This window comes from Pygocentrus nattereri, chromosome 16 (assembly GCF_015220715.1).
Source record: "Pygocentrus nattereri isolate fPygNat1 chromosome 16, fPygNat1.pri, whole genome shotgun sequence".
Classification (NCBI taxonomy): Eukaryota; Metazoa; Chordata; class Actinopteri; order Characiformes; family Serrasalmidae; genus Pygocentrus; species Pygocentrus nattereri.
This window is the reverse complement of record NC_051226.1, coordinates 8,445,988-8,472,072: the sequence shown is the minus strand read 5'-3', so window position 1 is coordinate 8,472,072 and position 26,085 is coordinate 8,445,988. Positions and strand designations below refer to the sequence as shown.

The 26,085-nt window shown below is 38.9% G+C and overlaps 1 long non-coding RNA gene across 2 annotated transcripts in view; it reads left to right on the top strand.

Annotated features, from left to right (window-relative positions):
- Positions 1–26,085, top strand: part of LOC108437167 — a 62,266-nt gene that overhangs the window by 22,113 nt on the left and 14,068 nt on the right. The window contains exon 4 of one of the 2 annotated variants that reach the window (XR_001858592.1): positions 1,412–1,607. This is a non-coding gene — a long non-coding RNA (uncharacterized LOC108437167). Of the gene's footprint in view, positions 1–1,411; positions 1,690–26,085 lie in introns of those variants that run through there. The other variant, XR_001858591.2, reaches the window with a different exon arrangement.

Here is a 26,085-nt window from a genome sequence, read left to right as displayed (position 1 = left end):
ATGAGGTGCATTTTATTTACAACTCAAACACACCTTTCCCTCTCCGCTTTGCATTGTTAAATTGCCCTCTTCCAGGTTAAATTTATTGCCATTTAAACATGACAAAAAGGCCATAGAGGTGGTCATTACAATAATCCATCATGTCTACAACTGCTATCCCGCATGGTGCTAAATTCAATCTAAGAAGGGTCAACAGACCTTTTTTCAGCCTCTAAAACAAGCCTGAGTGCTGCCTTTCCTTAACTGCTATCAGTTTACCTTTGTCAACAAAAGGGCACCAGTGGCAAATTAAAAAGAGGATCCTGACAGGAAAACAAAGAATAGATACATGGATTAATTTCTATTCCAGGATTAAATACTAGCTGAGTAGCTTTGGATTTAGGGCAAATTGGACAGTTGGAACTGTGCATGCTTAGTGAAATAGTAACAACATGAAATTTATTTGTAAGAATGCTCTGATAAAGCAATTGTGGGTTAACACCGATATTAGACATATGTAATATTCACGAATGTACCTGCCGATGCTGACACCAATGCAGGTAAAGGTTATAAACAAAATTGTTTATAAAATGCAGAAATTAGGCCTAAATAGACCTGGATTACCACTGCAGAAAAAAAGCCCATCACATTTATTTGTATAAGGTCACAAATGCAATAAAATCTTAACAGAATAGTCTAAACATTCTGCTCTTCTGGAATACAATAAGTACATAATCAAATATCAGTCATATGGAAAGGTTTGGGCACCCTTGGTCAAGTGTTGATTTTCTAAGGAAAAGTAATACATACTCAACAAAGAACACACTTATGCACATTTTAATGCAAATTGTGGTTTATTTGTTGAATGTAGCATATTTTGGGGGGAAATATCACAACAAATATGTTCTGTACAAAGGTTATGGCACATTTGATGTTTTATTTTTTCTCTAATATGAAAATAAGTAGAGATTGTGCACTTAATTTTGCATGTGATTTCAGCTCTGAACCTTTGCATATAATTATTGGTGGTTTGCATTGAAATTCCTCGTGAATAAAACTCATCTTTTTTAATACTTAAAGAACCTACAGTTGGAGTGAATCAGTAGATCTGAACCCCTAGCCTCATTGATTATCCACCTAGTAGAGCGCTCAATTCTGCCGTCAATGCAGATTGCTAAGGCAGAGGAGAATTCGTGAGCCCAAGAATGAGCTTTTATTTTGTGTGTTTGTGCCGAAGAAGTATCGATCTGAGTGCAATGGCTTGACACAAGCAGTCTGTGCTCAGAGTCGATCTTCAGCATAACCATGCTACATCAAATCCTGTTTTAACACACAGACACACACACACTCACATTCAAAATGACACCATTTTTGAGTTACCTGAGCTCTCTTCAGAGCTGAATTGACTTTTTCTTTTCTCCTTATTTGTCAGGGCTTGGTTGCTGTGAGGCTCAGAGGCCTGTTTGTGATGTAGGAGGCAAAAAGGATAAATGACAGGACTGACTTCTGCTGTGCTCAATGATGAACTGGATTCCCTCGCTGAATGGGATGCAGAGAGCTGCTCCGTTAGCTGTATGAAAGACACTTGACAAGCATGGTGGACTCTTCAAGAGCTAAAACATAATAAGGTATCAAAATAAAGACCTTACAATGCTTTTTTGGCACACACTTGTACAATAAAAAAAGGTCTTAAAGATCCTGTGGAATTGGCATGTGGTATTCTGATGGCAGTTAGTTATATACATACATTCAGTTATACATTCAAGACTTCTATAAATCTTCCTTAATCATTTTTTGAGTGGAGAACCTAGAAAGGAGTATTATTCACCATTTAAATATTACAATAGTGCAGTGGTAGTGAGGCACATCCGAAAGTTGCATATAATGTATGGAAAACATTTGGTGTCAGATAAGACATTGGAGGTTTCTTGGAGAATCTCTATTACTTCACACATAGGGACAGTTAAAACCATAGGATGCTGTACATTTAATCGTTAGACATCAGTTCATCTATTGATGACAATGAAACGTGTAATATTGTGCAAAAATCCAACCTTCATGTTCAGTCAAATTGACGCTTATGTACGTAAGTTATTCATTTATCAGCATCAGAAAAAAGTCAAAAATATATATAATAGGAAATTGCACAGAATTACACAACTATTTTAGTATTTAGAGCATCTAGTCTTTACCTTCATTACAGCTTCTATTCTTTTTGGGACACTTGCTTTCAGTTTTTCAAATAAATCTGCAGGGATATTTTTCCATACCTCCAAAGCTCAGTCTTAGAAGCTGGTTGCATTTTATGCTTCTTACAATCCAAAAAAATTCCAAACATATTCGGTTATGTGAGATTTGGACTCTGAGATGGTCATGGTTGTTCTGAGAGTGGCAGCAGCTTCTTTGTTTTATTTGAAAAGATTTTTCTTTTTTGTGTATTTCGTTTTTTAATGAGATAGTGTGATCTGGTACTTTCATTTGGATCAAATGAATCATTCAGTTTAATATTTGCTATCATAAGAAAACCTTGTCTGTCTGCTTTGGTTATTTTGTAGGTCAAAAAAATATTTTTTACTTTAGTGGATATTCCAAGTTCATTCTAAGTCGTGTTCACACAATGTAAAGGGCAGCTGTCATTTTTGAATGATGTTAAAAAATAAAATATAAATAAATAACAATGGAGGAAAAAAATGGGGATGGAAGGTTTTTGGATGCGAACACAGTGATTTGAAACATATTCCACATGATACACTGTATTTATAATGCCATGTTGAACCCTTTCTCTGAACCATGGCCTTTAAACTCCCAATCAGTAATCAATGCATAATGGTCAGCAGCTCAGCTCCCATCACATAGCTTTATGAAGATGTGTTAAAAAAGGACAGGGGGGGGGGGGGGGAACTCAAATAAGACCTTACTTTCTCTGTTTGGGTCAGACAACTTTGTGTGGTTTGGAGGGATTGGTTAAATAGTGCTGAAGACAGCTCATACCAGAGATGGGACACTGTTGACTCACAGCTGTTTAAATATAAGACTGCCTCAATTCTACTGCACGAGTGTTACAATAAGCCTTTGCTTTGTTCTGGGACTGTTTAGTTTTGCTGTCCACCGTTGTTAAATCATAATTACTGTTATCACTGCAGTGGATTAGTCCAGTGAAGAGCCTTTGATTGAGATATTTCCTTCTCTACCTTTTAAGAAATGTGGTTCTAGGGTTCTTTAGTAAAGACAATGGAGAAATTTCTAACCATACACTCTCAGAAAAAAAGGTATGACACTGTCACTGGGGCAGTACCCTTCTTGTCACTGTGGTGGTACCCTCAGGGGTACGTCCCAGTACCTTTAGTCAGGGAACATAATTGCACCAGAATGCTTTGAAGTATATTTTCTAAGTTGTATGACTCCACACACCCCGTCTCGCCCCCAGGCTTATTATTTTAATGTTCTGATTTAAAACGTTTGTTTATGAAAAGGTACAAATATCTACTTTTCCACTAGGAAAAGCTCATGTAATAAAACCACTGTTGTACTGTTGTACATTGTTTGTACCTTGAGGAATGAATCATGTACCTGCATAGTACCTTTGTTTTTAACAGTGTATAGAACCATAAACACGCAAAGATCCCTTTGCATGATTAAAGGGTTCTTTGCATTATGAAGGGGCTCTTCAGACTGATGGACAATGTGCGGTAGACGGTTCTATATAAAAAGGGTTCTGCTATTGTCACGATGTCAAGCTTGTAACAATAGAAGAGCCCTTTTTTTCTCTCTCAAAAAGTTCTCTGTGCTATAGATTGTTCTATATTCTCCATCAATCTGAAGAGCCATAATGATGCAAAGAAATAATCATGCAAAGGGTTCCTTGAGTGTTCACGGTTCTATATAGAGCCATTTTCTTTACTAAATAACCCTATAGAACCACCTTTTTTAAGTTTGTGTTGTTATAAGCTCCATACCAGCCACGTATTTTTAAAAATGTTTAAATATAGTGGAAATGTGGGATGCATTAATGATATGTATGATATTTATGCACTGGATAATTGATTAGTCTGTCTGATTTTATTGACTTTTGAAAGTTTGTTAGATATTGTTGCCATGATTATGTAGCAAGACAAAAGTCACTCAGGAGGGAGAAGGTTTTCGGCGTGTGAGTGGTCACAACGGGCCTCATTCACCAATATCTTCCAAAGTTTTTTCTGTAATATATTCCTGAGAAAGGTCTTAAGAAAAAGCAAGAATGGTTAGTGAATGAGCCTCAATGCCATCATATCAACACTCTAGCGTGCAAGTGTGTTAACTAGGAGTATTGTGCTTAAATTACTTGCTGAATAGACCAATACACTGTAAACTTAGATCAGTTGACTTTGCTTCAAATATCATGCAAACATATGGCCTAAAAAAACAGTTAAGTTACTTAATAGGTTCAAACTTAAAGGCCTAATCAATTGAAATAGTTTCAGTACTCTGCTTTTTAGCTGGAGGTACTTTTCAGGTTCTGTTTACTCTTGATTTAGTTAGGTTAACTTGAATCAGCCTGGCTAGGTTATTCTCATTTAATTGTGCTTTGCTGCAGATATTCTGTGTGCAGTGCATCGGTATCAGCTGTGAAACAAATGTTTCTAAGTGGATTGAAGAATGATCAAATGGCTGCCTATCCAGTGGTCAGAGTTCTTTAATAAAGGCAATGGAAACATTTCTAATCATATAGAATCATAAACACCTAAAGATCCCCTTGCACGATTAAAGGGTTCTTTGCAAAGTGAAGGCGTTCGTCAGACTGATGGACAATGATGGCTCTGTATAGAAACTTTTTGAAAAGGGTTCTGTATAAAACTAAAAAGGGTTCTGCTATTGTCACGATGTCAAGCTTATAACAGTAGAAGAACCCTTTTTGGTATTGTATAGATCCCTTTTCAAACAAGTTCTATATAGAATGATCTGCAGCACATTGTCCATCCAGTGGTTACATATCGTCTTATCCATTTATTCATAAAGCAGTGAAGTAATGGATTAGACAGGAGTCACCCATTTCTGCAGACTGCAGACTCAAGTCTCTTTGGCAGTGTGTGTATTCACTCATTGAGGACTAGTAATTATGTTTTATAGTGTAGAAATGGTCCATAAGTACTCACGTTACATTGACTTCCACTATGAGTTAAGAATGCTTTTTCATTTTCACTGTATCGATGTATTGAATCAAGACACCGGTTGTCATATTGAATCAAATAATGTATTTTGTGAATCTTTACACCTTTTGTAGTTACCAAAATGACATAATAATCTGGTAAAGCATCATTTTTAAGAGTCTCCCTGTTCATTAATGCCATGTTTTACCAAATTGGTTCATTTTAATAGCTTCAGAAAAGGTTGTGGCGGAATTAACTAATTGAATCCAGTATTAAAGTTGTACCATCAATAAAAAGATCCCATAGGGGCTCAGAATTGTTCAGTTCGTGCTTAGCTTGTCAGATATTTACAACAAGATGCAAAGGTGCTGTGACTAAACTCAATTTAATGTGCTCCACAGTATTTGAAATACATAAATATGTCAAGTAAAGTGTCCTTAATAGACCTGCTTGGCCCGCTGATTGCACCAGTGTTGTTTCCTACTGATTAGGGCAAAAACATACCCCACGGACCTCCCATCTCAGAGCCATTTAATCAGCATTAGCTTCCTTTTACCCTCTCTTTAATCTGTTTTTCCTCCAGGTATTTTGAATAAATCAATAGGAATACATGATTGTCTAATGATTTTCGGAGACCATCTCTTCGACCACGGCTGCATGATTTAGAATGACTAATTCCACTTTTTACCATTGATCCTGGTTCGTGGAGGACATGCATCCTTGCCAAATAGTGTCCAGAGGAGGGGAGGAGAGAGAGAACGAGAGAGAGAGAAGCTTACTAAAAGCGTTACAAGCTCAGTTGTATTGTAAGCCTGCTAACATTTATATTGAAAGATTTCCTTTTACCTGAAGGAATGTAATACTCTCAACACTTGACAAATCAATTGAGCATTTCACCCTAGTATCCAATCGAAAGCTTTTTTCCGGTTGGTGCAAAAGGTAGTGCCTCTTGTTGATGGACACCATAATCACTGGAGAAGCTGATTAATTATAGAGCATCCAGTGGCTCCAGGAGCCTCATTAGTTTTCTGCCAGCCTTTTAAAGCAAACAGACACTTTCCCTGAGCACAATAACACTATTAAAAACTTCATATTTCTTTGAACTATATAAGTGGCATAGTTACAGTAGCTTTTAGAAACATAACACCTTATAATAATCACAATCACAAACCTTGATTTCATTCATCTTATACATTGATTTCAGGTATTATATTTATTATTTATTGCTTGAATAATATTGCATTTGCCATAGTTACAATGTTTCTGAGTATTTAGAGATGCACTAGTGGGCTAGTTTCCCAAATCCAAATTAATCCTGAGACAAGACTAGAAAGATTCACAATTAAGGCTTAATCCACGTCTAGGAAACTGTTTCTAGATGTCCAAAAGTTAGATACCTGCATATTCAAAATGTCTGAAATCAGTGATGTCAACAGGGCTTTTGTGCCCCCTTTGCTGCAGAAACAGCCTCTACTGTCCTTACAAGGTTTTACACAAGATGTTGGAACATAACTATGAGGATTTGATTGCATTCCAAGTCATCCCAATGGTATTAGTTCCACAGAATGCAGTTCCACTGCTCTATAACTCAGTGCTGGGACACTTTATACCTCTCTAACTGATGCTTGGTAGTGGGCATGGTAACCTTAGGCACCTGTGCAGCTGCTCCAGAGTGCCCCATTCAACTGGCAAGGCTTTTCTCTGGAGAGGCTGTGAGTGCCCAACTTAATGCCTGTGTCAGCAGTGGGTGCACCTTAAAATAGCAAAAAACACAGATTAGAAGGCCTAGATAATTTTGTATACATACAGTGTATAAAAATATTAAGCTTTGTCAACAAATAACCAAATTACATTTATTACAGACATTAAATGTATGTGTCTTACATATCTGTGTATGTATATGCAGTAATATGAATTAACATTACCTGAAATGTAGTGTGAGTGGTCAAAGTTATCTACAGGTGTCTGGATATATACAGACTCTCTCTATATAAATCTCGTAGTCAGGTTGTTGCTCTGTATTTTCCCCTTCTGCAGACTCAGGCTGTTTCTAACACTGTGCTGACCTGCTGCCCTACAGATGAGCTGCTATGAACCCCTCCCTCTATGGGGTAAGCTCTCGAATATTAATGGGGTCTTTGGACCTTTGTAACCAGCAGATTCTTGCCTAAGGTGGAGGATAGCTGGAAGTTGTCCTGGATGCTCTAGGACGGGGATGGGGTTGGATGGGGGGATGCCCGATACTGGTTCTAGAGATCTATCATCATGGAGAGCTCAGATTCTGCATATCTGACTCTAACATTCTTCAGATGCCTCAGAATGTCTTCATTAACTGTATCAGTGTAATCGTTTAGAGTTAAAGCTGAACTCTGCTGGCTCATAGATCTCCAGGGCCAGAATTTTCCAGCCCTGCTTCATCTGAAAATGCTGTCAGATTTGATGGGTTGGCCTTAGGTATTCTACACATTTAACAACTAAGCTTGCGGATTCCCATTAATGATGTAGGAGTGCCAGAAGTTTTTTGTTGGCCTGTTTGAAACATTAAATACATCAAATTTATACATTTTATCTTTGTTTTTTTTTCTGTTGTTGTGCTATTAAAATGTAATTGCATAATACATATAATAACATGTTTGTTTGCATTTGGAGTTATAATAATAATCATAATAATAATAATAATCATAATAATTGTAAAATTATTTGTATGCAGTATGGAGCTGCACTTCTGGCATTTTCTGTCAAGAAATGACAAACTTGGCCGAAATGTAAAGGATGGTTATTTTCTGCAAAGCAGAAAAAGACTATATGTACCTTTTCGTCAGATTCATATCATAATAAAATATCTCTGCTTTTACTTACAAACACACATGCAGCATCCATTGAAAAGTGAGAATATGCACTTTCAGCAGAACTTTTATTTTAGTTTCATTGAACTGCGAATGGAACAAGACCCTGAATGAGTTTTTAAAAAGTCTGAAAACAAGAATTGCTGAAGTTAATTCATGTGTATACCTATTAGTGCTTCTGTGTTTGGGATCAGTCCCTTCTCCACTGCTCCTTTCTAATCCCTCTCTTTGCTTTTGGTAAGTGGCTGAACCAGCAAAGCAGTTAAAAGTCACTTCCTGTGACCCAGCTCCCCCCTTGCCCTCCCTCTTTCCTTCTTTCTCTTTCAAAGCAGCCTGTGCTGTGCTGTTTACCAAGAGAGTAAACTTATTAAGTCAGTGATGTCAGATTATAGGAAGAATGGGGTCCAAATCAAAGGTGCCTTACATGTGCATACATGCCTTCCTATTGGAAACCAAATTTCACCTTCCAGCTTCCACATGCCGCGATCCTGCCTCATGTTGCTTTCAGATACACTGATGGTTTTGTGCCTTTTACTTCACTGGGCATTGGTGAGCAAGTGCCCTAAACTATACTCTTTAAGTTCTTCTGCGAGCTTTAGGAGCTTTTGACAGATGAGCCCAGAGCTGCTTAACAAAGACGCCTATGAATCTTAAGTTGCAATGAAATGTCCTTAGCCTTTTTCAGCCATCGGTTTTTAATCAAAATTACCTTGTAATTGGTGTGTTTGATTAGATTAGTTTGAATAAAATAAACCCCCATTCCCTCCCTTAAAAGGATTAAGGAGAATGAAAAGCAGCTTGGGAAAAGGGTTCATTCGAAAGACTGGGCATGAGAAATGGATGAAAATGCTATCTTGAACATTTTTGAAAAAAAGGGAAAAACAGAAAGAAAATGATGAAGAAAAAAGGTGGACTTGTTGGGAATGCAAATCACCTCAATCCCATTTTATGCTAATAAAAGGATGGCAAAACATTTCAATGTATTCTTGTCTTGTTACAGGCTAGCTAAGAGCTTCTAAATCCCTACCATTTACCAAATTAAACTAATTTAAAGTGCTTCCAAAAGGCACATCTGTAGGCTGACGCGGGTCCCAGCCTCTGAGAGTGGGCTTCACCAGGCATTCTGTGTCCCATTGATCCTTGAATAGTCATGCCTGTCAGGCAGCCATATCAACCATTATCATTCTAATTTTACTGCCTTTCTTGGTCCCTAATCTAATTTGCAATGATGCTGGAGCATTTCGCAAGGCCACAGCACTTTCTTCAGAATTTCAACAAGGGCATTAAAGCTCCCCAATTTACATTAATGAAGTGCACATTTAATTAAGGGGGAAAAGAGGGGAAATGGAGGGCTCTTGAAGATCAGCGATGACTTGGATATGATCGGGTGTGCAGGAAGATTCTCTCAGTGCCCTCTTCTTTTTTTCCACCCATAGTTTCTCAGCACTGGTACTGAATGCACTGGCAAATCATTTGCTTTACATTAGAGAAAAATCAGATCACTAGATCATTGTCATTAAACTGTCTTGGCCAAGATCATTGTTTTCCAACGTCTTAGATATGTTGGGAATTTTAAACAGTGTACAAGGAATTTTAAATTTAAGGCAGCAAAAACTATCACAAAGGAATGTGGCATTCCCTGCACTCGTATACACCTGAAGGTTTTTAAAGAATTCTTAGCTTGGCTGTACGATTCTAAGAAAAGTATTTATTATGGCACCTTTATTATAGCATTACAACAAAGTACTTTCCTTTTTGTTTATCTCATTTACACAAATGGTTCTTCCACTTGAAGTTTCATAAGGTTCCCAAACGTGGTTCTTCTGTGGCATCGCTTCAAATAACTCATTTTGGCATCGTTATTTTTATATGCAGGAATTACTTACAATACAACATCATATGAATAAAAAGTACAGATCCTTGCCAGTCGGCTAGCGGTGCTGACGGTTTCCTCCACTCTTTTACTGGTTGCTGTCCTTAGCTCAGCTAGCTGGATTGTCTCTGTCGTCTCCTTTCTTTTGGCTCTGTGTCATGAGCCTTGAGGGAATAAGGGAGGTTGGCCAACACTGCTGACCCAGGCCCCTCCGAATAGGCAAGGCCAGACTCAGTTTGGGTGGCATAGACAAAACATGTTTTCAGAGAGGGTGCTGGTCTCTGTGGAGGGACAGCGGGAGGGGGCGGAGTGGGTCCCACTGAAACAATCTCGCCGCTTTAATGTGAAAAGGCAAAGTTATAAATTCATCTATTTGCTCTCTCCTGACCCGGCCTTTCAGAGAGCCTCCTGCTGGGTTGGGCGATTCAGACACAATGCATTAGCCTGTCACAATATTGAGAAAAATTGAAACGGGGAAGAAAGACCACCAGATGCTTTATTGTCTTTGTCGTTTCCACATAATTAGCCAGGAAGAAAAGTCACTGGTCCGGTTGCGGTGCTCTGAATGAACTTGAGGCTACGCAGCCTGTTGTAGGATCAATTCTGCACAGCAACGTAGCTTCTCTTCTCTTCTCTTCTCTTCTCTTCTCTTCTCTTCTTCTACACTTCTTTATTCTTGTCTTGTCTCCTCAGTTTGTATCTTTTACATCTGTTCTCATCTGTTTTTCTGTCTTTTCTTATTTCTCTCCTATTCTCGTCTTTCAGTCTTCTGCCCTCCTTTCTACTTTTTTCTACCTCCTGCACTTCTTTTTTCTCATTTTGTCTTATCTCTTCTGTATTTCTTTTGCTCTTCTCTTTTTTCCCTCTTCTTCCTTTTCCTTCTACCCTTCTCTTCTTTTCTCATCTTGTTTCTTCGTGTCTCTTCTTTTTTCTATCTTCTACCCTTCATTCTTCTCGTCTCGTCTTTTCTCTGTTTGTCTTTTACTTTTCTCATTTCTCTTCTCTTCTCTTCTCTTCTCTTCTCTTCTCTTCTCTTCTCTTCTCTTCTCTTCGCCCCTGCCCCTGTTGTCTCTCTTAGGGTCAGCCTCGGGGGCCTCTCCCTCCCATAAACATGGCTGTGCAAAGTTTAACTGTGCGTGACAGATGGCCGTGAAATTTGTTAACACACAGCACACCAGGCTGTCTTAAGACAATTCAGCTGCCCCATGCTGACTGTTGGTGTAGCTGAACAGATTAGGGGAATCAATCTGTTAACACATAGTGGCATTAAGTCTGACTGGCTGGTTTAACAACACCCCTCAGGCGGTTTGTAACAGTGTATCGTGTGTGTGTGTGTGTGTGTGTGTGTGTGTGTCGTTATTTAAAATTCTGAGTGCAGTACAATCAAAGACACATTAGAGTGGGTTAATGGGGAATAATTTGCCTTTGATTTTGTTGGGTTTTTGCATGATTTTGCAAGTTAGTTGGAATTCTAAATTTAAGTATCAGAATTAAAAGAAATAGTTACATTTTTAACATATTTTCACTTGATTTTTTTTCCTTCTCATTTACTTTGGAGAAGTAAGATAATATATTCAAATTGCAGCTGTGAACCTAGAATTTCTTCTTGATGATCAAACCCAATTTTCATTCTGCCATTTCTATATAATTTCACTGTGAGGAAAATGACAACAATAGTTGGTAAATCCAAAAGCTATTTCAATATATAATAATGTTTTATAAATATTTTTATATTATTTTCTTGAGCACAGTAGGAATGCTTATATATTTATTAGGATTCCTAAAGGAAATACTTTGGCTTTTAGGCTCTTTAGAAATGACTTATCGTTCCATGCTGTTAGATATGGCTTGGGGAAAAAGAAAAAAAAAATCACGTTCATTGTTTCCCCTCTCTGTTGCACTTTAGCGCACCATTTCAAACTAGACACTCAGGCATAATCTCACCACCAGCAGATCCTTTACAAAAGCACAGGGGAGGGAAAAGAGGCAAAGGAAGTGGCGAGAGAAAAGCCATCTTAAGATATGTGTGCATGAATCAAGAGATCCATTAAATCTATTGCGCCGGCTTTCCCTGGCACTCCATACATAAGCACCCTACCCTAAATTCTCCCCATAGTGACTCAGTGAAAGGGAGCAGGGATGAATAGCGCACTTTATTAGAGCATGCCATGAGCGGTCAAACAGCAGTGGCGGCCCTATTCTTTGCCCCCTCAGCCCCATTATTAAAAGGGGCTTTACGGAGCCTTGTAAAAGTGTTTTCTCCTCGGGGGGCCTGCATAATAAAAATTGAAGTCAAATTAAAACCCTGCGGAGCAAAGGACTGTGGGTGGGCTGCCTCCAAGCAGCACTGCTGACGTCCCATTCCCACCACTCATAGCGCGACCCCGGGCAGGGCCACTTTTATGCGGCTGACAGCTTCATGAAGGACAGGAACACAAAGTTGTACATGGCATGAAATTGGCCACAAAAGCAGAGTGAACGGGTGAACAATTCCCAAGCAGGATGTGATCAGAGAATCACTGGGCGGGCGCAAGAAACAGATGTCTAGTCCACCCGGAAGCAGTACTTTTGAGGCATTTTTTTAGAGAGAGAGAGAAAGGGGAGGGAGAAAGAGAGAGAGATATGCTGGAGTAAAGAGTAAATCCCAGGGAGGGGTAATGGGTGAAGTTTTAAACAGCGAGAGTATGCTTGGGTTTGAGGCGAAAGCCAATGAATAAATTAGGGCCTAGTAACAGTAGAGGCATAATAGGCTGAGGAGGTTTGAATATGCTAAAAAGGCTTTTCTGGGCAGAATGTAGGACTGCTCCTTTGCAGCTGTAACACTTTACACACAATAAGCTCTCAACAGATGGGAGTCTTAGGGAAAAAGAGCTCAGTGTTCCTTAGCTAAGGAGAGTTCCGCCCCCAGCCCAGTCTTTACCAGCCCACTGCTTTGGCCGTCTGCCTTTGCAGGTGTCCTCCAAAATAAAGAGGAGCAATAGAGTGCAAATGCACTGAACAACTCAGTCACTTTAATGAAACCATTGTAATTTTGTAGAGGAACGACTGTGACTGTAGATTAAGCCCAGCTGAAAATTCTCAGACTCTGGAAACTAAGCAATATTCATACTTAAAAATAAAGGTAGCAAAACGCGTTCTTTTAAAGAACCTTCTATGGGTGGTTAAGAACATTGAAGAACCATCACATCATTTAGAGGTTGAATTAAAGGTTTCTATGTTTTTAAGATTGCTGCTTTTCCAACTCTGTAACATTCACAAGATTATAATGTCACTGTTATCATAAAACCTAGATTTTTTGCACCATTTGGAAATGCCTGCTGCCTTTACACTGTATGAACTTTTCATGATTAATGAACTGAAAAATGGTCCAAAAAAATACATGGCAATAAAAAATGTACTTTAACACACTTTTAGCAAGAAAGGTTCTTTGTAGTACTGAGAAAAGGTTATATGTAACATAGTGGTTTTTGCCGCTACATAGTAACATTTTTGAAAGGTTCTTTAAGGAACCATGTACAATAGTTTTTTCCATCATAATAGAGAACCATTTGACCATGCATAGAACTTTTAGCATTTAGATGGTTCTTTAAGCTATCATGGTTCTTACATATAACCATTGACTTTACTGAAGTCTTTTTTAAACAGTGTAAAGTTAAGAGATTTTTTTTAAATTTTTATAAAGTCACTGTTTTGAAGATATGAGGTTTTGGTATGACAGTGATAGTAAGCAATGTACAAAAGTACAGTACTGTGTTAAGAGATCATTTAAACCCTTTATTTGTTTAATATCCACTCAAAAACAAACATTAAGTACAAATTATTCTTATTCCTGTGAACGTTGCAGACCTGGTAGACCGCCAAAACAATCACCATCAGTTAAACTGTACTTAAAGTTTTTATCTTTTGGAGGTGGGAAAAAAATCAAGCTTCTAACTTCAGACTTGAAACATTCCACAGGTGTTTCTGTCCATCCTTTCACTGTGAGAGGACAACTCATTTCCATGGGTCTAAAAAGATGTGCAGCTGTCAAGAAGCCTTCAAAGAAATTGTAAATGAAGCAAAGAAACTCCTGGTGTTCTCAGAGCAATAAAATGACCACCTCAGTCCAGACCTGAACATCACTGAGTGTGTTTGGGATTATTTGGATTGTGAGAAGCAGAAAATGCAACTTTCTAAGTTTCTAACAACTAAGATTGAACTTGAGAAGTGTGGAAAAACATCCCTGCAGATTTCTTTTAAAAACCTAAAAGCAAGTCTCCCGAAAAGAAACGAAGTGTGGACACAATAAATACTGAAAAATTTGGTATAATATTTATTTGTTGAGGCTTCTAGCTGTTGACATGGGTGGTCACTAACTTTTATAGAGTATTGTGTACACTCTCAGAAGATGTATGCTTTGTCATTCTGAGTTACAATTCAATGCTGAGCAGTACCAGAGAGGCTAAGAATAAACACTTATACAGTTAAGCCCAGAAATATTTGGACAGTGACACAAATTTTGGTATTTTAGCTGTTTACCAAAACATATTCAAGATACAGTTGTATAATCAACATGAGCTTAAAGTGCAGACTCTCTCCTTTAATTTGAGGGTGTTCACATCCTAATTGGAGGAAGGGTTTAGGAATTACGGCTCTTTAATATGTAGCTGCCTCTTTTTCAAGGGTCCAAAGGTAATTGGACAATTATCTTAAAAGCTATTTTGTGGGCTGCATGGGCTATTTCCTCATTAATCCATCATCAATTAGACAAGTAAAAGGTCTGGAGCTGATTCCAGGTGTGGCATTTGATTTTGGAAGCTGTTGCTGTGAATCCAGAGCATGCAGTCAAAGGAGCTCTCAATGGAAGTGAAGCAGAGCATCATTGGGCTGAAAAAAAGAAGAAATCCATCAGAAATAGCAGAAATGTTAGGAGAGGCCAAACCAACAGTTTGGTACATTCTGGGGAAAAAAGAGCTCATTGGTGAGCTCAGGAACTCAAAAAGGCCTGGACATCCACAGAAGACAACAGTGGTGGATGATTGCAGAATCCTTTCCATGGTGAAGAAAAACCCTTCACAACATCCACCAAAGCTAAGAAAACTCTCCAGGAAGCAAGTGTATCAGTATCTAAGTCTACCATAAAGAGAAGACTTCCTGAGAGCAAATACAGAGGATTCACAACAAGGTGCAAAACACTAATCAGCCTCAAAAATAGAAAGGCCAGATTAGACTTTGCCAAAAAACATCTAAAGAAGCCTGGAACTTCTGGAGCAGTGTTCTTTGGACAGATGAAACTAAGATCAACCTGTACCAGAATGATGGGAAGAAGATGGCATGGAGAAGGCTTGGAATGGCTCATGATCAAAAGCACACCACATCGTCTGTAAAACATGGTGGAGGCAATGTGATGGCATGAGCATGCATGGCTTCCAATGGCACTGGGTCACTAGTGTTTACTGATGATGTGACAGAAGACGGAAGCAGCCGGATGAATTCTGAAGTGTACAGGGAAATGCTTTCTGCTCAGATTCAACCAAATGCAGCAAGGTTGATCGGACGCAGTGCAGATGGACGATGACCCAAAACTTGCTGCGAAAGCAACCCAGGAGCTTTTTAAGGCAAAGAAGTGAAATATTCTGCAATGGCTGAGTCAATCACCAGATCTCAACCCGTTCAACTGTGTTCACTTGCTTAAGACAAAACTTAAGGCAGAAAGACCCACAAACAAGCAACAACTGAAGACAGCTGCAGTAAAGGGCTGGCAAAGCATCACAAAAGAGGAAACCCAGCGTGTGGTGATGTCCATGAGTTCCAGACTTCAGGCAGTCATTGCCTGCATAGGATTCTCAACAAAGTATTAATAATGAACATTTTATTTATGGTAAACTTAATTTGTCCAGTTACTTCTGAGCCCCTGAAATGAGGAGGCTTTGTAGAAAAGTGGCTGCAATTCCTAAACATTTCATAGGATATTTTTGTGCAACCCCTTGAATTGAACCTAAAAGTCTACACTTCAGTTGCATCTCAGTTTTTTCATTTCACATCCAATGTGGTGGCATGCCGAGCCCAAATCATGAAGATTGTGTCACTGTCCAAATATTTCTGGGTCTAACTGTATAAGGTGCATTGTTTCTGATTTGGCCTGTGACCACTCTATAGTGGGGATGTACAAACTCCTCATCCTACCCCACTGAGATATACCACCATACAAGGTTGCTGGTTTTGTGTAGATGGACATCTATACATGACTGTTTCATCTGCATAGCCTCTTTAGTAATGCAGACAAATCTGAAGTCTCAAAATGAAGCAAAGGCTGATCTCAGGTGTGGAGACTTAGGGAGGCTTAGATTCAAGTAATTTAGTTATTGCTTCTTCTGAGCTAGATTTAATTTACAAAGTCCTCATGGCACCTCCTCTGCTCTCTTGAAACCATATTTGCTTTTACATGCCATGCACAGGCGGAATATTAATGGGAACGGGAACAATTTACAGGTTCCAAATCAAATAGTTAATGTATTTCACTTCTATGATGCCACAGCCGATTTGTAATTTCACTGTCGTAAGTAATGGGTAAAGAAATTGATCAGTGAGGTACGTATTTTGCATCAATCTTGTGTACTCCTTCATTCCCACTCTTCAAGTTGATGGACCTAATCTGTCAGCCCAGCATTCATAGGTCATTTAAAAGTGTAGATCTGTGGCCAAAGTCCTTCATAAACGTGGTTATTATGACTTACTGCCTGTTAAACAGACGCCCTAATCTTGCTCCCGTGCTGACTTATGAATTGTAAGGCCTTGAAAAAAGCCATTTAAAAGTCATTAGCCTTTTCTGGATTTGTCAGCAGCCATTGCCTCGGTGTAAATATGAGAGAGTAAATACACAAAAAATTAGTCTGGTGAAATATTATTTATTAGGGAAGCAAGATCTTTTAAAATGAACTTATTTTCCTTTAGGATAGATGGTTCTAAACATCATTTATCAGTTATTTGTCACTCAGTAGTGTCTTCACTTACACAAAAGTAGCAAAGACCAGCTCTAGTACTGACTGTGTGCCCCAGGGACTAATTCTGTTAACGTGACTTGAGCCCTTTAGTCTTAATATCAGCCAAAACTGTGTTTATAGGTCTGCGCTATGGAGGACATCCCAGTTAATCATTCTTTGGCTGAATGCATGCTGCCTTAATAGCACTGATATAGATAATGATATTTTCCCTCATCGAAAAGAGACTCTGGCTCAAGGGTAAAATTAAGGTGGCCGTTCCTAGAGGACAAAACTCTCTAGGGATTGCTCACTCTTTCTTGTGTGTCTTTGCAATGAATTATTTTTCAACTGAATTAGTGTCGATGCTTGGATGCATACCTTGCTAGGAAGCTTTGTGGAATCTCATTAAAAAGAAACTTCATTACTGCAAAACACTCAGTAATGACATGCAATCTGGCTGGCACCTTTACAGGTTATTATGTGCTTGATTTGTGCCTGTATGATTGCTGTGTTAAATTGGATTAAAGGATCTTCCTGATTCCGTAACATTGCAAAAGAACAAATGGCTTAAGCATGTGCAATACATCTGCATAGTTTGCATGCCTCAGGACAAGGAGAGTTGAAAGACGATTAAAACCCCACTCTAATTCTTAAGTCTGCCACTTGTCAAGCCATACCTATTCTTGCATTAAATCAGACTATTTACAACAATTTGAACTTAAATGGGTAGTTTCCCAGACCCAGATTAAGCTTAAATCCAGACTAAGGTGCATGTTTAATGGAAACACATTATTGGCATTGCAACTTAGGTCCAGGAAACCAGCCCTAAATCACATCTAGATCAGTTTGTGGTGACACGTACTTTGAATACCGTGTCTCTAAGAAACTATGAACACATTCATATGAGCATTCTAAATGTGTCTATAAATATTTATAAACATGCATTACACTTTATAGCCATGTGTATTAAACATTATAAATTGTCATTCATAACCGTTATATTGTCAGTCCCAGGTTGCATAGTGCATTATGACCTACCAATTCATAAACATACACTGAACCATGCCATGACTGCCATGGTGCAAGTAAACTGTCCTTCAGTGCAAAATATTTCACTTTATCTAAAGTCCTTATAATTAGATAATAATGTCATATTGTCAATGTGGGAACAAAACCTTGTATCTCAAAACAGTAATTTTTCAGGAGAAGGAAAAAACTTTCAATGTAGGATAATGGAGTGAGATTATAAGTCATTTTACTTTTCTAATAGACATTTTTTATAAAATTGTGACACCTAAAAGGCAGATGGCACTCTCAGATTGTTATAAGGTTTTGTTCAGAAAGCGAGTATTTGTCGGTCATAATCTGTACCCATAATGACAAATATATAAACGCTACTTGAAGCTTGCTGACATGTTACAGAACATTCAGATTGACTGATTATTGTGCTTAATTGAAAGAAATAATGTCATGGCTTATAGTTTGTTTATAGTTATATAGTTTGTTTATAATTAGTCAGGTCTTAATACACTATGCAGTCTGCATTATATTAACAATTTAGAATGCATTGTAACGATGGCTAGAAAGTGTGAGGCATGTAAGTAGTTGTCGGTATGTTTGTAATGTATTGTAATTGCTCCGTAATGTGTTATGAAAGCGTTCATAATGACTATAATGACATGGAATAATTTGGAAAAATTTGCTTCAATTATTTATAGTTGTTGAGGGTCGTTTCTGGCTTTCTTATCCCATGCATGATTATCCATGATGAATTTCGTCTTCTGCCACTTCTAAAACTGGACACGTAAGCATTCGGTGTTTAGTCCTTCACCACAAACCACAACTGGGTTATTAAAAAACAGTTCTTATTTAGACACCTCATCTTTGCCCTCTCCCAATTTGGGCCAGATCTATTCATTATTCCTTCTCGGCTCACTTGATTAAAGAGTAGGCCTCCATGACTGTCACCTCCACCCAGCGTGACATCTCCCTTCCGGGCCACCATCTGAACGGTGGCCTCTCTGCCGTCAGTGCGTCACTCGGACCATGTGACGGGGATTATTAATGGCCGCCGTCTCTCCGCCACTTGACACAGCGCTCCAGCTGTCAGTGGGCTCGTGGGCCGTATGATTCTGGCGCTGGTGCGGTGCCAGTCCTGGGTCTGACCCATCCGTCACTGTCAGCGGCAGCTGGGTGATGAATGGGCCTGGGTGGTGCGGCGTGGGGAGAGGCGCAGGACCTCTCTCACTCGTTCCTCTCTTAGACCTGCCCATGCCAGCTGAGGCCCACGCTGAGGCCTACACTGAGGCCTAATCACAGCTGACCCAACCCCACTGGGCTACTGCACTGCATGCTGCTTCTACATGGCCTGGAGCTCTGTCTCTACTGTCCTCACATACCTTTGCATGACACACTGCAAAAAATGATATCTTGGCAAGTTAAATGATTGTAAATCTTGTTACTATATCTAATATTTCTCATTTTGACTGTTATAAGAATGTGACTTTTTTAAGTTCTATATATTTAAGTAAATTTAACTAGTGAAATTGTGTATTTCTAATCACAAGTAATTTTGCTTGTACTGAAAACACCTGTTTTATCAAACAGTTACCTTTTATCATCTGCCATTGGAATGAGATTTTATATAATAAAATTGCTTAAAATTAAAAAGAAAACCATTCAGAAAACAGTTATATAATCTTATAAGATTTTTAGAACACTTTCCAAATAAGAAATACTCAATATATTGACTAAAATACCCTGCAAGGCCTGCAGAGAGGCCTATTGGAAAATTGTCCAATCAGGATTTTTTTCCCTCCATGGGAAAAAAGCCAAGGTAGTTCTCCCACTGGATAGAACTTCAGGAGCTGAACTGAATGCCTTAAGGATAAAATTAACTACCAGCATAATTAAGAACTGAAACAGGAATCAACCAGTCAGGTTTTGATTTTGTAAGGAAAAAAGGCCGCCCTGGCCTTTCTAGCTATGAATGTGAAGGGTAGCCTGGTGTGTTTTAGGGCTCTGTATGAACTGTGAAACTGCTTCAAGGTAAAATAGTTGTTAATGGAACTTTTGCAAGCTTCAAGTAAAACATGGAACAAGTCTTTCACAAATATTTGAGTTTAATTTAGAATGGCCAAAAAAATCATTGTGTGAATTGGCATTAGCTTAGTTCTAACATGCAACTGAAATCCCAGAAATTAGCATTATTGTAGATTCCCTTTTCCCTTGTCTATGGGAATTTATGGCCCAAACTGAAGACGTAGCTGTGACCGTCATGGTTTTCCATTGATGTTTTGCATCTAGTAGTCCTACTAGACCCCTATATGGCCCATGTTAAGAATGGATAAGACTTGAATTTAGAAGTCTTGCTGTCCGAGCAAAACCTTGTATCTCAATTTTTGTCATTTTTCAGTTTTTTAACATAATTTGAAAATGCCGGTTTGCCTTTATATTGTGTGTAAATTGAGTGGACCAAAAGAAACAGTCCAAAAGTCTGGTTCCATTGACTTGCATTAAAAGTAAAGTATGTTTTTTCCTTCTCCTGTGAAGTTACCATTTTGGAGATATCATCTCCAGATGACAATCTGTTACATTCAGTTTATTGTTTAGTTGCTTTTAAGTGGTATTTAGTTGAATGTCATTTGAAGATGAGCACATACAAACCATTGACTGTGGACTCACAAAGCAAATTGTTTCTACATTTTCTCCTCCTTCCTTCTTCTTCTCTCACATGCCCAAACACAGAATCCCCTCCCTCCCCGCTAATATAATTGTATCACTAATTATGCATTTAATTCAGTTATAAGGAGCTAACAGCTCGCTTTGTGACAGCTTCTGCTGCTAAAAAGCAATTCATTCCAGAGATGAAGAAATCTAATTAAGGGGAAATGCTTAGTTGAGAAATCCTTTCTGGGGATAATCCTGTTTGCTGGCATTAACATCCCAGCTGTGGCTGATGTTTGCCCATTATGACAATGTGTGTGTGCGCTCGCATACATAGTAATTGGAAGTGCACACAGGTTGATGTCAACCATTTGAGTTCAGCACCTGCATACTGATCAATGAGAGATGTTCTTTCTTTGAACAGCTGTTTACCTTGTGGTTCTAGAGCCAGGAAAGGTTGAGTGTTGACCCTGTTTATACCAGAGCGCAGGAAGGGATGTTTACTTGTCAAGTCATTGAGAACTTTTTATATATACACTAATGCTTTAGTCAGAATAATCTTTAATCTCAAAGCACTTCTAATGGTCAGCATACATCTTAACAGAAAAAGTAAACCTACTAATAACATGAGTATGATCAGTTTTTATGGTTTGTGTTTCCCACTGTAATATTGAACTGGCTTTTGGTTTCCCAGTTCGAATGTTCATAAAGATTTCCTTTACAAATCGGTGCTCTTTAAAAAAAAAAAGTCTACCGAACAACCTTTTAAACGTTTAAAGAACATAAAGATTCTTCACACCAGCTCGTCTCATTTAGGAAAATAGTTTTCTGAAGAACCGTTCACTAAAAAGGTTCTTTAGGGACTGAAAAAAAGATTCTTTTATGGCATGAGAACACTTCTTGGCATTTTTGAATAACATGCATCCACTCTTAACAACAGTGGTTGCTAAATGTTTCTTGGTATGGACATACAGTTTCAAGAAAAAAAAAGACTGACATAGAACCCTTCCATTATGTGGGGGTCCTTTAAACATTAAAGACCAATTCTCCGTCCTAAATATCTAATTTGCTACCATTGAAAGTTGGGACCATTTGGTTCTCCTGTGGCGTCATGCAAAGAACCCATTTTGGCACCTTTTTTAAGAGTATATTCAACACCTTGTTAAACATAAAGGTTCCTTAATGCGTCTTGGCTTGGATATATATAGTTATAGGAACCAAAAGTAGTTCTTCTATCACCGTTTTTGGCAACTTTATTTTTAAGATTGTATAGATAGGGGACAGCTCTGGAGTGTTTCCGAGACACGTGTGAACAGCATCCATGTGATTAGCTCAGTGACACAGATACGCTCTCCACACACTAGTAATAACAGCTTTTAAATGGAAGTCATCCATAAGAAACCGGGGGCCATTGGGGAAGGCCAGGAGAGGGCTCCGAATAATTCAAATGTGTCCGGTGTGGAGCGGCAGATTGGAAAGTTCCCCAGCGTGCAGCGGGGGCCGGGCCAGCGTGGTCAGGCGGAACCTCCGGCTCTCTGCTTCTCCGGGCCCCCCTACGTCCCCTCCATCACTGTCAATAAGGCAAGCTAAGGGCCCCTTACATCATTTAATTTACTATTTCAATGATTACATAGCTCATTGCCTTGCCATTGTTTCACTGATGGGTTTAATTAAGTTGGGATTAATCACGGCAGGTGATATTTAATGTTTTGGGTGAGAGTGAGAGGGAGTGAGCAGCGCAAGATGGAGAATATCACTCTCAGACACTTCACTGAACAGGAGGTCATTGGAAGATTAATACGCTGCAAGGACAGGGGTTAAAAAATAAATTTCCCGCACGTTCTGGCTCTTTGGTTTCCTTTGCTCTCTTCATTTTTCCCCATCTTGGGCCATTGGCCTCCCCACCCCATTCTTTACCTTTTGTTGATTAGTTCTCTCAGGATGTGAGGTGACAGCATGGAGAGGTCAGTTGAATTATGACGGTAGCCTTTCAGAGGTGACCCCCCCACACACAGTTACTGTGATCTACATGTGGAGCACTTTTCTTTCCCATCAGCATGCTCTAATGAGCTTTTGGGCTCTCATGCCTTCATCTCAGTGCCTATTTGATATGTCTCTATATCATCAGAGAGAGACTGGAATATTTCATATCATTTCTCTTTCAGCTCTCAAACTCGGTGTCTGTCAGTGATTTGTGGTGGATGGAATTTCAAGTTTCTACATGAAGCATTAGTGTTTTGTAGAGATTTGGTAAGGAAATATGATTATGTGATTTCCAAATGATTTTTCGGCCGATGTATGACCAAAATCATTCCTAATGTACATTTGAAATATGAGCCTCCTGGAAATAGAGATTTATACTATTACACTGCTGTTGAATATGATTCCAGTGGAATGTGATTATTTCTTTACTCTCTTAAAAGAGCATAGCAGCAAAAATGACCATTTAACATGTTTTTGTCTTGTTCCATACTATTTTGTAGTGTTGCACTGTTCCATACATGTTTCATACTGTTTTGTAGTGTAGCACTTACCCTTATCAGCCTGAAAGAATTCACAGTTTTGTATTGTTTCATGTTTCATCCATTACTCTCATTTTAACTCTCACATTACACAAATAGGTTATTCAGACATTAAGAATTGCTAGGGCACTCAACCAATCCTAACTGCTAGCCAAGCCCCTGACCGTCGGCTAATAAACACATCCATGGTACTTCCAAACATTAATGGTGAAGCTCCAATCTCAGAGTCCAGCATCCTAAGGTGTGGAAAATACAAAGTGTAGTGAATGCTAAAGCTAAAGTTGTTGGCTAATGTAGTGGATAACACCCACACCTGTCACATGGGAGACTGGGCTCACTTCCATATCCAGACAGGAATGCCATGGATACTTTATTCTTGCAGCACTATAATCTGTCTGGGTAGAAGTGTATGATAAATATGCTTTACCATATCCTCAACATGTTGGATTTTGCAGAAAGTGGTTGGCGATCATTGGAAAAGATGTTAATATGTCACAGAAAAGCATTGTTTATGATTGTGCATCCAGCATTTAAACCCGCAGGGGATACCAGAAGGATCAGAAAATTCAATGACTTGCATATCCACCAAGGTAGATTGTGAATGAAAAACTTTCCATGTTAATTAAATGTGATTTTGTAGCAATAACATTAGCTCTCTGGCTTTTTTCTGCACTAGCCCAGTGACATCACCCACGTAAAAACAAAAGAAACAATTTAAAAAATCAAACTGCATGGTCCCTAAGTAGCCTTCCTAGCCTTTTACAATGTTCTCCCACCTTCAATATATACCATTAGAAGAGTCTTTTCCTAGTATTGCAACACTGCTGCAAGAGATGAGTAGACATGATTATTACAGGTGTAAACAGATGGTAAACATTTTTCATTTGGAGTGGCTGGAGTGGCACTTCACATTTTTAAAAATACAGGTCTCAAAGTAGTTTTTGGCTTGAACATACAGTTCAAGGAATAACTGGTGTACACCGGTGGTCACCAATCCTGGGGATCTACCTTCCTGCACATTTACCTACAAAACACATCTTAAACACTACCTTCAGCCTATCAGTGACTTCTGAAGATAATAATTAGATGGATCAGGTAGTGGATGGTTGGAGCTAAAGTCTATAGGAAGGTGCATATCCAGGAGTAGCATTGGTTGGTGACCACTGGCGTAGAGATTTATTGTGTAAAAGTTCTTTAAACTTTAAAAAGAGTTACACATCTAGTGTTCAAAAACATTAAAAAAAAACCTTCTCTCTTCCTCTTCAAAGAAACAAATGTTTTTTTATGGCATTGCTTTAAAGGACATTACTGTTTTAACCATTGTAAGGTCTGTTTGGAATTTGTGCGCTATCCTGAGTTAGATCTTAATGCACCACCTGGTACCACCTAAGCAGAAGATAACCATGCTAGAGCAGAACAATAGGAGGAGTGGATGTTTCAGAGCCTGGGGAAAATTAAAAGGCTTGAGATGGTCCCTTGATGAGCGTGCAAGGCACATGCTGAAGAGCTAAATGGAGCAATCTCTCTCCTATCAGTCTCTCAAATCTGCCTGTTTGTCAGGGACACGCGCCTCCTCCGTACAGTGGCTAGGGACAAAGGCGGCTTAGGTGGTGCTGAGGGACTCCCCTGGCTTGTGCCACATATGTTCCCAGCTGCGTTAGCCCCTCATCTAAGAAAGCCATCTTTGACGTGCTGCTCATTGTGGCTTTACAAGGAAAAGCTTTGAATGTAATTATTTGTCCAGGGCTCTGGTATCATTAACATTGTAATAGGGCATCTGTCAGTGTTGCGACCTGCTGCTCCAGTTGGACTGGTACCTCATGTCGTTTTATCTTGGCCTGGATCAGTTCAGTAATTAACCTGCATCTCAGGTCGATCCTGGGCTCCCCCTATGCCACGCGCCACGCTCCATGATGCGCAGGCCTCTCGTTATCTCGCAGTTTGGGTGCTTGTAGTTGTCATCGTCTCCTATCACAACAAACAAGGCTAAAGTGTGTTTTAGGCATTGTACAAGAACTCACTGAGGGGTTGATCGTAAATTTTTATTGCGCAATGCCGGTCAACCATGCAGATTAAATGTGTGAATCGAGCAGCAGGCAGATACCTGTCAGAGGGTTGAATTTTTATGAGAAGTTTAATTGAAGTTGTGTATTTTATGTTGAATAAAACCACTCTCAATGAATTCTTATTAGCTACTTCATGAATATTGTAAAAGTAAAACTGTAATAAAAGGAATGGAGGCGCCACACAAACCTAGCATTGCGGTTTCTATTTATGACTGGTGTTGACAAAGCTACATGACTGATGAGGTCTGGATTTGGCATTTGTTGTTTGTGGCTGAAAGATGGTTTTTCACTTGATTATATGTCTATATAAATAATAGGTGAGGCCAGAATGATCATTAAATCATTGCTGGGGTTCAGAATGATGATTAAATCACTGCCATGGTCTTTGTTTGTGACCAAATGAACGCACTACTATGGACCATCTGTTACTAGCGTCCTGTCTATTTTCTCCTCGGTCCATTGTATTGACCCTTATGCAGCCCGGCTCTGTCTCTTCATCATCACTGTTTAGTTACCAGTTTAATTTTTGAGGGCAATGTATTGTGGTTCTGTTGATAGTTGGCTAAAAATGCAGTTCTGATCGGTGCTCCTACAGTAATCGGCTAAAGGAATTGCAGTGTAAATCAAAATGTTTACATTTTAAACGCTTGTGTATAAGTTGTAACCCATCAGGGCGCGACTACAGCACATAAAGCGGAAACGCCGTGAAACCTGAAGAGTTTATATCTGTTCTTACTTTAGCAGATAAGGTGAAACAATGTAATGTTGTCGGCTTTTTAACTTTCACAGAGTTTGAACATACTTTGCCACATGTTCTATAACATTTTCTCATTTTTAAGTTAAAGGCTTTTCTGCTTAGCATGATGTGGCCTCGCTTTTACAGGTTATAGATAAATTCAGTCGGCTTGGAATGCGTGTGCAGCTGAGAACCACTGTTTCCCTTTTGGCATTTGAATATTGTGATCTTTCCTAATGTTATTAATACAGTTCAAATGCCTTTTTAAAGAGTGTGAATGCATTTTGTTACTCTCCAAAAAAAAGGAAT